This window comes from Neoarius graeffei, chromosome 16 (genome assembly GCF_027579695.1).
Source record: "Neoarius graeffei isolate fNeoGra1 chromosome 16, fNeoGra1.pri, whole genome shotgun sequence".
Classification (NCBI taxonomy): domain Eukaryota; kingdom Metazoa; phylum Chordata; class Actinopteri; order Siluriformes; family Ariidae; genus Neoarius; species Neoarius graeffei.
Window position 1 is genome coordinate 48,614,730 of NC_083584.1, and position 14,250 is coordinate 48,628,979.

Sequence of the window (14,250 nt, forward strand, 5' to 3'; positions counted from 1 at the left end):
AGCACTTCTGAGGAAAATCGTAAGGACTGTTCACGCCTCATATTCCATTAAAGAAAAAAATGGAGGACGGAAAAGCGTGGATTACAGGAACACAGTAATGGACGAAATGTTGATACCGGGTTCTGCCATGAAAAACAAAAACTTCCTGAGAAATAGCAGGCTTTGTGTAGAATGTGGCACTTTCGCTGGAAAAGTGAAAGTAAAAACTCTAGAAACGGGATGCTAGAGTTCAACTGAGGAATTTCAGAAATACAGCATGATAAGATTTTAATCTGATAGTGATGAAGTTATTGTAACGGTGTGACTATAGCTCATTCTCGGGGCGTGATTGGAAACTGTTCTCAGGGTTTGATGAGAGATTATACTGTGGTATGTGATTTGAAATTATTCCAGGGGTTGGATTAGAGATAAAAATGAATATGTCTCATCTCATCTCATTATCTCTAGCTGCTTTATCCTGTTCTACAGGGTCGCAGGCAAGCTGGAGCCTATCCCAGCTGACTACGGGCGAGAGGCGGGGTACACCCTGGACAAGTCGCCAGGTCATCACAGGGCTGACACATAGACACAGACAACCATTCACACTCACATTCACACCTACGGTCAATTTAGAGTCACCAGTTAACCTAACCTGCATGTCTTTGGACTGTGGGGGAAACCGGAGCACCCGGAGGAAACCCACGCGGACACGGGGAGAACATGCAAACTCCGCACAGAAAGGCCCTCGCCGGCCACGGGGCTCGAACCCAGACCTTCTTGCTGTGAGGCGACAGCGCTAACCACTACACCACCGTGCCGCCCAAAATGAATATGTTATTAGACATTATTGTATGAGTGATTAGAGATTATTCCAGGGGTTGGATTAGAGATTATTCTCGGGAATCGATTAGACATTCTAGGAATGTAATTAGAAATTATACTGAAGGTGTGATTAGAGATTATTCTCAGGGTTTGATGAGAGATTATTCTGTGGTATGTGATTTGAAATTATTCTAGGGGTTGGGGTTGGATTAGAGATAAAAATGAAGCTGTTATTAGACATTATTGTATGAGTGATTAGAGGTTATTCTAGGGGTTGGATTAGAGATTATAGTGAAGGTGTGATTAGAGATTATTCTAGGGAATTGATTAGACATTCTATGGATGTAATTAGAAATTATACTGAAGGTGTGATTAGAGATTATTCTCAGGGTTTGATGAGAGATTATTCTGTGGTTTGTGATTTGACATTATTCCAGGGGTTGGATTAGAGATTATTCTCGGGAATCGATTAGACATTCTAGGAATGTAATTAGAAATTATACTGAAGGTGTGATTAGAGATTATTCTCAGGGTTTGATGAGAGATTATTCTGTGGTATGTGATTTGAAATTATTCTAGGGGTTGGGGTTGGATTAGAGATAAAAATGAAGATGTTATTAGACATTATTGTATGAGTGATTAGAGGTTATTCTAGGGGTTGGATTAGAGATTATAGTGAAGGTGTGATTAGAGATTATTCTAGGGAATTGATTAGACGTTCTATGGATGTAATTAGAAATTATACTGAAGGTGTGATTAGAGATTATTCTCAGGCTTTGATGAGAGATTATTCTGTGGTGTGTGATTTGACATTATTCCAGGGGTTGGATTAGAGATTATTCTCGGGAATCGATTAGACATTCTAGGAATGTAATTAGAAATTATACTGAAGGTGTGATTAGAGATTATTCTCAGAGTTTGATGAGAGATTATTCTGTGGTATGTGATTTGAAATTATTCTAGGGGTTGGGGTTGGATTAGAGATAAAAATGAAGATGTTATTAGACATTTTTGTATGAGTGATTAGAGGTTATTCTAGGGGTTGGATTAGAGATTATAGTGAAGGTGTGATTAGAGATTATTCTAGGGAATTGATTAGACGTTCTATGGATGTAATTAGAAATTATACTGAAGGTGTGATTAGAGATTATTCTCAGGCTTTGATGAGAGATTATTCTGTGGTGTGTGATTAGAGATTATTCTGTGTTGTGTGATTTGACATTATTCCAGGGGTTGGATTAGAGATTATAGTGAAGGTGTGATTAGAGATTATTCTAGGGAATTGATTAGACATTCTAGGGGTGCAATTAGAAATTATACTGAAGGTGTGATTAGAGATCATTCTCAGGGTTTGATGAGAGATTATTCTGTGGTGTGTGATTAGAGATTATTCTGTGGTATGTGATTTGACATTATTCCAGGGGTTGGATTAGAAGGTGGAATTAGACATCATTTTATAAGATTGATTAGAGATTATTCTAGGGGTTTGATTAGACATTCTAGGGGTGTATACACCTTCAGTATAATTTCTAATTTCAATTAGAAATTATACTGACTGTGTGATTTGAGATTATTCTCAGGGTTTGATGAGAGATTATTCTGTGGTGTGTGATTATAGATTATTCTTGGGGTTTGATTAGAGATTATTCTGTGGTGTGTGATTAGAGATTATTTTATAAGAGCGATTAGAGATTATACTAGGGTTGTGATTAGAGATTATTTTATGAGAATGATTATAGATTATGCTAGGTGTGTGATTAGAGAATATTCTAGGGGTTTGATTAGAGATTATTTTATGAGAGTGATTAGTCCTTGTGCTAGGTTTGTGGTTAGAGAATATTCTAGAGGTTTGTTTAGAGTTTTCTCTGTGGTGTATGATTAGAGATTATTCTGTAGTGTGTGTGTCCATCCATCCATTATCTGTCACTGCTTATCCTGTTCTACAGGGTCGCAGGCAAGCTGGAGCCTATCCCAGCTGACTATGGGCGAAAGGCGGGGTACACCCTGGACAAGTCGCCAGGTCATCACAGGGCTGACACATAGACACAGACAACCATTCACACTCACATTCGCACCTACGGTCAATTTAGAGTCACCAGTTAACCTAACCTGCATGTCTTTGGACTGTGGGGGAAACCGGAGCACCCAGAGGAAACCCACGCGGACACGGGGAGAACATGCAAACTCCACACAGAAAGGTCCTCACCAGCCGCTGGGCTGGAACCCAGAACCTTCTTGCTGTGAGGCGACAGCGCTAACCACTATGTCACCCTATTATTATTATTATTATTATTATTATTATTATTATTATTATTATTATATAGTACTTGAATAAGCATAATTTATGTTGGGTTTATTAGACAAGCACTTTAAATATTTATTTTGGTCATAACTGATATTCTGACACATTTCAGTGTAATCCATTACAGATGCAATAAATATGCATGCATACGCCACACAGAAAGGCCCTCGTCGATATATATATATATATATATATATATATATATATATATATATATATATATATTTCACTTGTGCTGAAACCTAATTAATCAAAAATAATCTAACTGATAATTAATAATTCACTTAAACTGCATTTGTGGACCGGAAGCTAAACCGGAAGCGTTTATTTTCACAGGCTGTGTGACTTCATCCCAAACGGGTCCGTACTGCCTAGGTCCGTTCACTACATAGGGCACAAAATAACAGTGTGTGCACACTACGTAGGACCCCTATGTGTGCTCAGGAAGCCATTTTGAACTCAGCCCGCATGCTAGCTGGCGGTAGATTAGAACCATCGGATGTTTTATAAACTTCTGCTGTAAGTAAAGTTACTAGCTGCTGTCTTTTTTACCTGTAAACATGTTTAATTAATAACTGAACATTTTCTACAGTATTAACCTCTATAATAGTAGAGAAGCATTCGATTTGAGATGCAGTTGTAGTTTGTTTAGTTAGTTGCGGACATTACACTGTTCTGCCCATGCTAAATATCAGTCTTACTTATTATTATTATTTTGGATGTGCACAATTGACGCAACAAATAAATACAAGATATGATGAGTCATCTTGCTACTGATCAGTAAAGGATTTATCTTTTCAAACCTCATTCATTTGACAGTTTAATAGCTTGTTACGTTCATGATTGTAATCTGATACTCATGCATACACACATAAAACAGACCTAGCATCTTAACGGCAATATTTTTGAATACTTGTTTAAGAAACGACCTGATTTTCTTTATTCAGAATCTCTTTTCAGCACAGTTTATAAAAGTTAACACGTACATCAACTAAACTTTGCTTAAATGGTAACTAAATACACCTGCAATGACAAGTTTATTTAATCTGTTCCTAAAAATGGTTTTTATACTGCACGTTGGCGATCTTAAGCATAACTTATCAAAAGTAAATTTTGATAAATTTGTTTAAAGCTGATGGATCTCAGTTGTATTTTCATTAAGGTCTTCTTCGTATACGTTACTGTGAGCTTCATTTTTATGGCTACTGCCCCTAGCGGCAGGAGCCAATATGTCATCGTGTTGTAAGAATGAGTACAACAAGCGCATGCGCAGTGCGCTGTTACGTATACACATACAGGTATTCCTATTAAAATGGCCAGTGAGTGTATACAATTCGGTTCACCATTCGAAATAAATGGACTAGACTAAATAAATCGTTTTCAGACATGTTTATGCTTATTACTGAGGAAAAATGTGTTCCTATTTTAAAATATACTCCAGGTTGTCCTCCTTTCCTCGCCGTCTTCGTCCAGTGGTCCCATGTATAATGTCAGTCAGTGCGTTTACATGCACATCCAAATCGAGCTGCTTTCGGCAATCGAGCAAAGGGTCCCAGCAGGGGTGCCAGAGAAATCCAATCCTACATGCACACAAGGAAATCGAGCTATTGTGTGAGGTGCATTGTGCACCCGAGCCACAGGTGGCGCTACACGCCCCATCGTGTTGGTACACTTCCGGTTGTCGTCATGAAGAAGAGCTATTCAAGAGTCTAAACAAAGTTATCAGTTCCATGTTCTCCATTGCGTGTTTTTCTCCCGTCCATGAATTTTAATATATTCAACTCCTTAAGCTGAATGAGCATGAACTCTGTCTCCTCATTGCTCCAGAAGTGCACGTTTCTGCTCGTCATTTTCTCTTCTTCGTTTGTTCCTCCTGACCTCTTCTGCTGCTCGCTACTACTGTTGTCATGCCGACCGAGGCTGTCGTGTTTCTCGCTTGTGGTCTCGTCACTCGTCACTTCCGGAAGGGGCAGTGCTGAAGTAAGTAGCTCGACTACGTAGCTCGATAGGGTTTACATGCACTAAGTAGCTCGGCTAAAATCGCATAATCTAGTTCGTGTAGCTCGATTACGAGAAATCCAGTTTGGTTCAATTTCAGCCTAGCTAAGGTGTATCCATGGCATTTAGAACTTCGATTTCAGTCGAGCAACGGCAGAAATTCGATTTTCTCTATGTGCATGTAAACGCACTGACTGTGATGCACTTCCGAGTTGTTACAGGAAGTTGTTGAAAAGAGTATTGAGACCACTGAGCTCTAGCACCGGGCCATTTCCAGGAAATAAGAGTTTGGGTCATGGCGACAGTGTGTGTATGTCAGCCTCGGTTCGGAGATTTCAGTTTCGAAAATTGTAAGAGATGAGTAGAATAATATAAAGTACAGACACTTGGTATATTCTGTGATTTTTAATTTTTTTGGATTATGCTTTATTTTTGTGGCTACTGCCTCATAGAGTAAATGCTATATTTACTGTATGGACATGGGATCAGACAACAATTTTTGTGGCTACTGCCTCATATAGAGGCGGTAGCCACTATGTCATTGTGCTGTAAGAATGCAAGAGTGTAACAATCGCGCACTGCCATACGCATAAAGATTACAATTGCGCATAAGCATTACAATCACCAGAATGGCCAATCGTGATCTCGCGATATGAACAGCTGATCTTGCGTTATCATCATGTTGTAAGAATGAGTCAGGTTTTTTTCTAGAAAAATTTAGTATGAGGGCGCTCACCATGGCGAGGGAGCGAAGCGCGCGGGGGGGGGACGGTGCCGGTTGTCCCCCCCTCTCCGCCGTGCAAAGCCTTTGAAAAATTGAGGCTACAATGGGACATTCTGAGGCTATCTGAGAGGGAAATTGTAACAAATTGTCTGTCAACATTGAAAAAGAAAGAAGTAATCTTCTGCCTCGGACAGTCCTTGGCTTTCTTCCGCTTCGTGCCGCGGGATGACATCTTTAAATGCCCAAGTGTTAACAAAAACAACTCGCGAACTACTTCTGTCAAAAGCTCCCGCGCCGGTGGGTGAAAGGTCATTCAGTCTCGCTCTACAAGTCAGCTGACCTTGTATGTAACCCATGTCAAATCTCGCGAGAGCAGCCGCGACAACTAAACAACATGGCGCCTCAGTCTGGAAAACGCCAATTCGGATTGTTTTTGCACCATCTGACGGTGTATCTACTATGATTGGAATAGTTTTGGAGTAATTATAACGTATTTGATGATCAGACACATTGTCACGTGGTGTTGCTGGGATGTTTTCACGGAGAAAAGATCGTTTTGAGAAAGATTGCATGTTGTGCAGTAGCATACAAGTGCATGGCCTGAGTGTGACTTGGGGTTCAGTCAGCATTTCGGTAAGAGGGCGCACGCCGAGAGTAAGAGGGCGCAGCGCCCCTGTTCCCCGGTTTAGACGAAAGCCTGTGAGTGTAACAATAGCGCAATGCGTATGCACATAAGTATTACAATCACCAGAACGGCCAATCGTGATCTCGCGATATGAACAGTTCGTCTCGCATTATCAAAGGTTCACAAGAACGAGTATGAGTGTAACAATACCAAAACTTCGTGACCAGTCAGAACTTATCAAGTTCGATTACGCATTCTCTTTCTTGATAAACTTCGGAACTAATCAGAACTAGAAATGAAATAAGAAACAAAATGTGCTCGTTAGTACTAAATAATGCTTCTAAGACAATTCAGGAACAAGTGCTTTCTTACTATTTTGAAAACAGATATAGTTCACAGCACTGTATTTTGAACAAAGCCCTGATGCTGCTCACAACTTGGTGATGCTTGCAAGAGATGAGGCGAGTATAATTGATAACCTATATATATGCTATAGCTGCTCTGAGTTGTTCTTCCTTCAACCCCGTCTCTTGCTCAAGGACCATTTTCAGGGTGGTACGTGGTCGACCGACTTTGCGCTTCGCCTCAGGCTCCCACATGAGAACTTGTGCGGCAGGTTGATCGTGACGAAACACATGGCCGCACAATGCCAGACGGCGTTTTGGCAATTATGGTCGAGAGGCGTGGTAAGGAACTGTACAGGCGGTCGTTTGTCCAATGGTCCTGCCAGCTGACATTGAACACTTTGTGGAGCATGCAGGTGTACGTGCAATCCAAGGATTGCTCTTGTGCTCTCGTTAGAGACCAAGACTCTGATCCATAGAGAAGAATGGATTCGACTGAGGCCTTGAACACTCTGACCTTTGTGTCTCTAGACAGCGGGGCAGCCCACACCTTGATTAGAGAATTTAGGGCGCCCCAGGCTTTGGCCTTTCTGGAGTTGATGTCATGAGCAGTGTTCATCCAACTGCCAAGGTATTTGAAGTCGTCCACCTTCTCGATAGCAGAGTTGTCAAGTGCATGGAGAGATTGGTCCGTAGAGGAATTTATATGCATCCATTTGGTTTTGCATGCGTTCAACTGAAGGCCAACTGATTTAGCAGTCAGTTCTAGTCGGTGGAGAAGATCCTCGCCCGAATTCACCGAGTCCTCGAGAAGAGCAGTGTCATCAGCGAAGTCGAGATCGGGTAGATGGACATCAGGGTGGCAAGAACTTCTACGGCATTTAAGAGTGAGCCCATCATCCATGCGAAGGGCTAAATGCAAGGCGTAATCAAGAACAATGATGAAGAGCAGAGGAGCTAGGGGGTCTCCTTGAAGGACGCCCGAGTTGATAGAAAACTCCTCAGTTATGCCTTCAGGAGTTATAACCACGGCAGTGTTATCGATATACATTGTCCTGATTGCCTCGACCCTGCTAGAGGGGACGCCATATGCTTGTAGAATGGAAAACATTGTGTTGCATCTGATGGAATCAAAAGCCTTCTTAAAGTCCAAAAAGACTATCACACCTTCTTTGTGGTGGTTCATGAGCTGTTCGATAATGCGCCGGAGGGCTAAGATGTGAACGCTAGTAGAACACAGTTGACGGAAGCCATTTTGGTTTGGGCACAAGAAGTTATCCATTACCGGCCTCAACCTATTGAGTAACAGTCGGTTATACGCTTTAGAGGCGATCTGAGCTAGACTAATTCCCCTGTAGTTGTCAGGCAACGTCAGGTTGCCTTTCTTAGGGACAGGGACAATGCCTGCTAGACCCCATTCCTTGGGCCTATTGCCTGTAAGGGTTTCATTACAGAACGTGAAGAGGAAGTCGCGGATGTTTGGGAGCTTCCATAGCTCAATAGGGAGACCATCCATCCCAGGAGTGCGACCAGATTTCATCTCGTCAACAGCAGAGTTAACTTCATTACGGCTGAATGGCCCAGTGAAGATTTGCTCATTGAGTTCAAAGATTTGGATGATCTCAGGTGGGGTTTACATTAGACTGTATCAGCGGATCATCAGATTAACGTTTTTAAAAACGATTAGCATGCACACAGCAACGCCAATACACGATTCACGTGCACACAGCAACGCCAATACACGGATACGCTAATCACATGACTAATTCGGCACGTAAGTTGAAATGTGTCAGTGCGGCTCATCGCTTCCTCCTCAGCGGCTGCGCTCCAAATCACTCCGCCCTGAACAGCGAGTGCCCTCTGGAGGGTGTGCACTCCGGCCCTGCGCAGCTCACAGAGCGCACGAGTGAAGTGCACGAGCAGTGATTCGGGACTGAGCCGCTGTGCGCAAGTCACTTACCACTTGCAAGTGGAAGGATGGCAAGCCTAAAGACAATCATAACTACACAATGGGCAGTATTTGCATCAGTATTTGCAGTATTTTCATACTTTTATACTCTTTAATGAAAGGTGATACAAGGCAGAAGTCCGCACCGTTTTTCAGCAGTCGCGTCACATGACCAACGCCAGCGAATCAGGAAGGTGGATGTCACAGTGACGTTGTCCAATGACGACGCCAGCTAGAGCTCAGCACAGCGTATCCGCGTATTCTCAATGTTTACACAGCACCGGACCAGACACGATCTGGATTGAATACGTGGACCCTGGCGGATTCCCGTTTCCCGGCGTTTTAATGTAAACGGACAGTGCATCTGCGAAGAAAACGAGACAGATACGGTCTAATGTAAACTTGGCCTCGGTTGGCCTTTCTGGTGAAGGGCTATCAGGTGATAACACACGTTGAAAATGGTCTTTCCAGAGCTTCAAACGATCTTCGCCTTGGATGAATACTGGGTTTGAAGATTTGTTGGATAACTTCTTCACTAGGTTTCACGCGCTTTTTGTGTCCTTCAAGGTGTTACTGGAGTCGAACCGGTCGAGGATGGCTCGGATTCTTAATTCTTCCTGCATAACGTACATAGAACAAAGGGAAGCCTGGGCAGCTTGAGTAAGCTGAACGCTGGCGTTAATAGTGACATGGCGTGCCTCCACCACCGCAGGGCAGTCGGAAAGTGGTGACTTTTTGGGATGTTCTTTGGGTAAAAGGGACAACCCCACTTTATTACAGACTCCCACGAAGGACGAATAAGATTGGTCTTCTTCAGGAAGGCTTCGGAATTCTTCGGATATTAAAGCATCGACGGAGGAGGCAAGATTTGGGTCCGAAGTCAAGGAAGACCAGTTGAGCCGTTTCATTCGCGGGCGCCTGATCGAACGGACACTCAGTTTGGTAGACACAGTAACAATTCTGTGATTGCTGCCAACAGGATTGGATGATGAGTGTGCTTGAGAGTCTCTAAGAGTGTTTCGCCAGCGCTTACGACATAGAATGAAGTCAATTTGAGAGAGCTCACCTCTCAGAGCAGCTATGCTCGACCGGCGGGTCTGGGATAGGATATCTTACCAAGTCACCGGCCCGACGGATGACAGATGATGATATATGCTATATTTACTGTATGGACATTGTATCAGAAAACAATTGTATTTGTAAGCAGTAGCCACATGTACCCATAGGGCACCTATTTTTTAGTTAAAATTAAGGAACTGAAGTTCTTGGTGACTATTGACCCCTTTCGTCTCCCAGAAGGAATCTCTCTGGGATGGTCTATGTGACAGGGTCTATCCTTTATTAAAAAAAGGACAACACTTCTTTGCCGGGGGCGGGGAGTATGGTCTTCTGATAGTGATGGCAGCCTCTGAATATTTGCCAATCCTCTGCAGAGCCTCCTTAGATGTCATCTTCCACCTTGCCATCTGGGGAAAGTCGTTGCTCTCCAGCTCCTCTTCATACCTCTTGACACTCCCTGATTGTTCAGCATTCTGTCGCTCCTCCTTCAGTTTCTCAATGGGTGTGTAGTTCAGCTTGGTGTTGATTTTTCTTGGCAAGCTACTCAGCAATTGTTTTAGCAGAGATGGAGGGTGCGATCATGGTGCCACCTCTCATGATGGCGTTAGTGACCTGGTGCATCACGTCCTGAGCTTCTGCGCCAAGGTTTTTCTGCACATTGATCTTCAGGGCCAGTTTCTTGGCGATTTCAAGTTTCTGGATAGTTCCAGCTGAAGGTGCAGCAAGACCATGGAGTCCTGCAGTAGTGATGCTGAGTCCTGAAGCTGACGTCCATTGGAACCACCAGGTCCTTCACACGCTTCTTGGAGTTAAACGTGCTTTCGATCTGCTCATCTATATCCAGTGCTGTGTCCTCATTGTCTGAGTCATGAAGACTGAGCGCTGCTTTCTGCAGTTTCTTCCTTTCGTTAGCCAGAGCATGTTCAGTCTCATCAAACTTAAAGCCTTTCCCTGAAAACCCACTGCTGCTCTTAATACTCTTCCCCTCCGCTTTCTGCTGCTCCTTGAATGTAGCCCAAAGTTGCTGGAGCCGAGGAGGAACTGAAGATCCTGACAACTCCAGAGCTTTAATGATGTCACCTGCATATCGCACCTGATCCTCTGTGATAAACGTGTATGCATAGCCCTTATTTCCAGCTCTGCCCATCCTCCTGGCATGGTGGACATAGTCCTCATAATGATTGGGACAGCTGTAGTTGACCACCAGAATGAGGTGCTTTACACCCAGGCCTCTCACTGCCACAGGTGTGGCCACCACCAGCCGACACGTGCCGCTCTTAAAATAATTTAGTATATAGATTTAGGTACTGCCTAAAAGCGGAGCTCCCACCTGTTTCTGGGTTGTAGAATCTTATCATAGCCAGTCTCTTTTTTGCTTTATTTCTTTACTGGCTAGCACTGGCCACTAGGCGGTGTGTATGACTGGTAATTACTAACACTGACCACTAGGCGGTGTGTATGACTGGTGGTACACGGACAAACCACAAAAAATCGACTCGATGGGTTTACCATTTTTTCTTAGGCCAAGAAAAAATAATTGTTTGTTTCCTATTACATCTTGAAAAAAATAGGGTAGGTAGGTAGGTCTTTTTATTTTTATTTTTTTTTATCACACAAAATACCGGGTAGGTAGGTTTTTTTTTTTTTTTTTAAATAAATTTTAGGTGTGGCATTATTTGTCACCTTTGTTGCCTCTACTTTTGCATCCTCGTGTACTTTTAGTATTTTTGTTTTGATAGCTAACATTTTTTGAAACTCCGGCTTCCGTTTACATTCAAATGTCAGTGCCCGCAAGCCAAAATTGCTGAGCAGGCTTTCCAACGTGACTTCCATCGTGATATCGATACTGCTGTTAGCCTGGGCGCTGTGTGTATACTGTTTGCATGACTCGTCCAGCGGAGGATGATAATGTTCGTAGAGTTCTTTTACAGTTGAAAACTTATAAAATGAACTTATTGTCTTACAATCTTCCGTGTGGTCGCAACCGATCATGGTAATCGAGAACACTTCGTTGGCCGCCATGATGCCTAGTGTTGTGTACAACACAAGCCGGAGTTTCCCGGAAAGAGGTCATGACGTCAGATTGAGGCCGTGAGAAATCAATGAGTGTTTCTTGTCCGATATATGCGTTTTAGAATTAGTCACTTGTCAGATCGACAATATTATGCAAATCGTAATGCAGATATATTTTTTTTCAAAATTTATTGTTGGTCGGTGAAAATACATTTTTTTTTAAACATCTAACAAAAAAGTCTAGGGTCGGGGCATTTTTTTAAACGGTCGGTCGGGTAACCGGAAACAAACAATTATTTTTTCTTGGCCTTAGGTATGGTGCTCCGCTGGAGCTCCGCTATTAGTATACAATGGCGATCATATCGATCAATTCCTCCATGCAGAGACATGCAGGGCCTTCATCGGGTCTTTCAGCAGGCCGTCAGCATATTCCTGTTTATCTACAAAAATAATCACTGCGCCTTTCTCCTGATAATCACCCCAAATCTCCAACAGTTTCAGGAATTTCTCCTCCTCAATGACAATCACATGTTGCTCCACATCCGAACACACTACGCTCCTTCCTCCAACCTGAATCTCAATTGGTCTGTTGAGAATACGGCGAGCTTAAGCCTCCATCACTTGAGGAAATGTTGCTGAAAACATTACTGTCTGACAATCTGGCTGCACGTTATCCACTGTGCACATTACCTGTGGTTTGAAGCCCATATCAAACATTCGATCAGCTTCATCAACTACGACATATGTAACTCTTCTGAGGTTCGTCACTCATCCGCTGTTGGCTCTCAGCATGTCAATCATTCGACCAGGAGTGCACACAATGATTTCAGCTCTGCTATCTGTTCGCTGATGCCTATTCCTCCATACACACACACCACTCTGAGTCCCAGTGGCTTGGAGAACTTTTTACACTCTTTTGTGATTTGCAAAGCGAGCTCGCGTGTCTGCGTCATGATGACTGCAATAGACCCCTCCTTGTCTTCTAGGGGTCGCTGATCTAAAATATGGTGAAACATAGGCAGCAGGTTTTCCCACTTCCTGTTTTGGCAATGCCAATAATGTCACGTCCTGACATGATGGCAGGAATGGCCTGAGCCTGGATGGGCGTGGGCTTCTCATAGTTAAGGGCATTTAAGACCTTCATGGAGGTTCCACACTGCACCCAGGTCTTGATGGGTTTGGGACATCCTGTCTCCTTTACTGTGATCCCTTCAAGCTCCAGATGATACTCATTCACCTCCTCTTGGGTCATTTTGGCCAGTTCAGGTACTTCTACGTAGAAATTCTTGCGGATTTTCTGATGATACATGGGCTCCAGAACTTTTCGCCATTTGGTCTGAAAGCCAGTGAGAGCCGTCTGCAGGTCCACTTCCTCCTCCTCTGATGAATACTCCATGGCATCTTGATTGTTCTCCATTAACTCTCCTTTCCTTTTGGTAGTGTGAGGTCTTGTCTTTGCCTTCACTACCGTCACCACCTTTGTCACAGTCATGCCTCCTTTTTTGTCATTTCCTCCCTTCATGGTGCCCATGTTGAACTTCTTCACTTCCTCCATGGAGACATCTAAGGGGTCAAGCTCCTCTCCTCCTCTGTCACCTCTGCTTCCTCTACTTTGCCCTCCTTCTTTTCGTCATCCTCCCCCTCTTGATCCATTGGGGCCGGTCCTCCTTCACAATCATCATCTTCCAGGCTCCACTTCTTGCCCTGTTTCATCTTTTCCAGCTCCTTTTTGATCTCGTCAATGTTCTCCATGACCAATTATTTTGATTCTGATTCTTTGCTCCATGTCTTGTTGGCTATCGGCTTGTGTACAGCTCGATTTTGTGAAATAGCCGAAATGTTTTACCAAAGAATCGATCGGCAGCCGAATAAACCAACAGAGTTAAAAGAATCGAATGAATGAGTCAGAAAATTGAATCAGAGGAAAACATTAGAAGAAGATTAAACCAGATCTCTCTCTCTCTCTCTCTCTCTCTCTCCCCCAACCCACATCCCCCTAGGGCCAGGATGTGGGACGTTCCACCGAATGGGTGCCATTTGCTTGTTGTACCACTCCCAAATTAAACTTAATTTGTTATATCTTTTCAACACTGATTATAATAACACACATATTTAACTATTCAAAATGTGTATTGGTCAACCTCAGGCTACGTTACAAGGTTTGGAAGTCAAAGATGGCTGCATTTTTTTTCAGTCCTGTTACCAAAACTCTGAAAGTAACAGGACTGAGTTTTTAGCCAAGGGTTAGCTAATGCATGAAATTAAGCCACATGGCGTCATCGCTAATAGCATGACCACACTTAGCACATTCTAGTGATTTACCAAAAATCTGTATTTTTAAAATAAACAAATATCATCTAAGAAATGATTTAAGTAACAGGACAGTATGTTGACATTGACCTTATCAGTCAAAGTTAAAAAAAAATCATCAAATAT

At 42.9% G+C, this 14,250-nt stretch overlaps 1 protein-coding gene and 1 pseudogene across 3 annotated transcripts in view; one reads left to right on the forward strand and one right to left on the reverse strand.

The window, feature by feature from the left end:
• The first annotated feature begins 5 nt into the window (after nt 1-5).
• nsmce1 (NSE1 homolog, SMC5-SMC6 complex component) overlaps nt 6-14,250 on the forward strand; it is a 43,098-nt gene continuing 28,853 nt past the window's right edge. Inside the window, exon 1 of one of the 3 annotated variants that reach the window (XM_060943112.1) lies at nt 6-369. The gene's annotated coding sequence lies outside the window, so the exon portion shown is untranslated. Of the gene's footprint in view, nt 370-3,023; nt 3,042-3,550; nt 3,623-14,250 lie in introns of those variants that run through there. The other 2 variants (XM_060943113.1, XM_060943111.1) reach the window with 2 other exon arrangements.
• LOC132900244 (probable ATP-dependent RNA helicase DDX46) lies at nt 10,074-13,566 on the reverse strand (annotated as a pseudogene).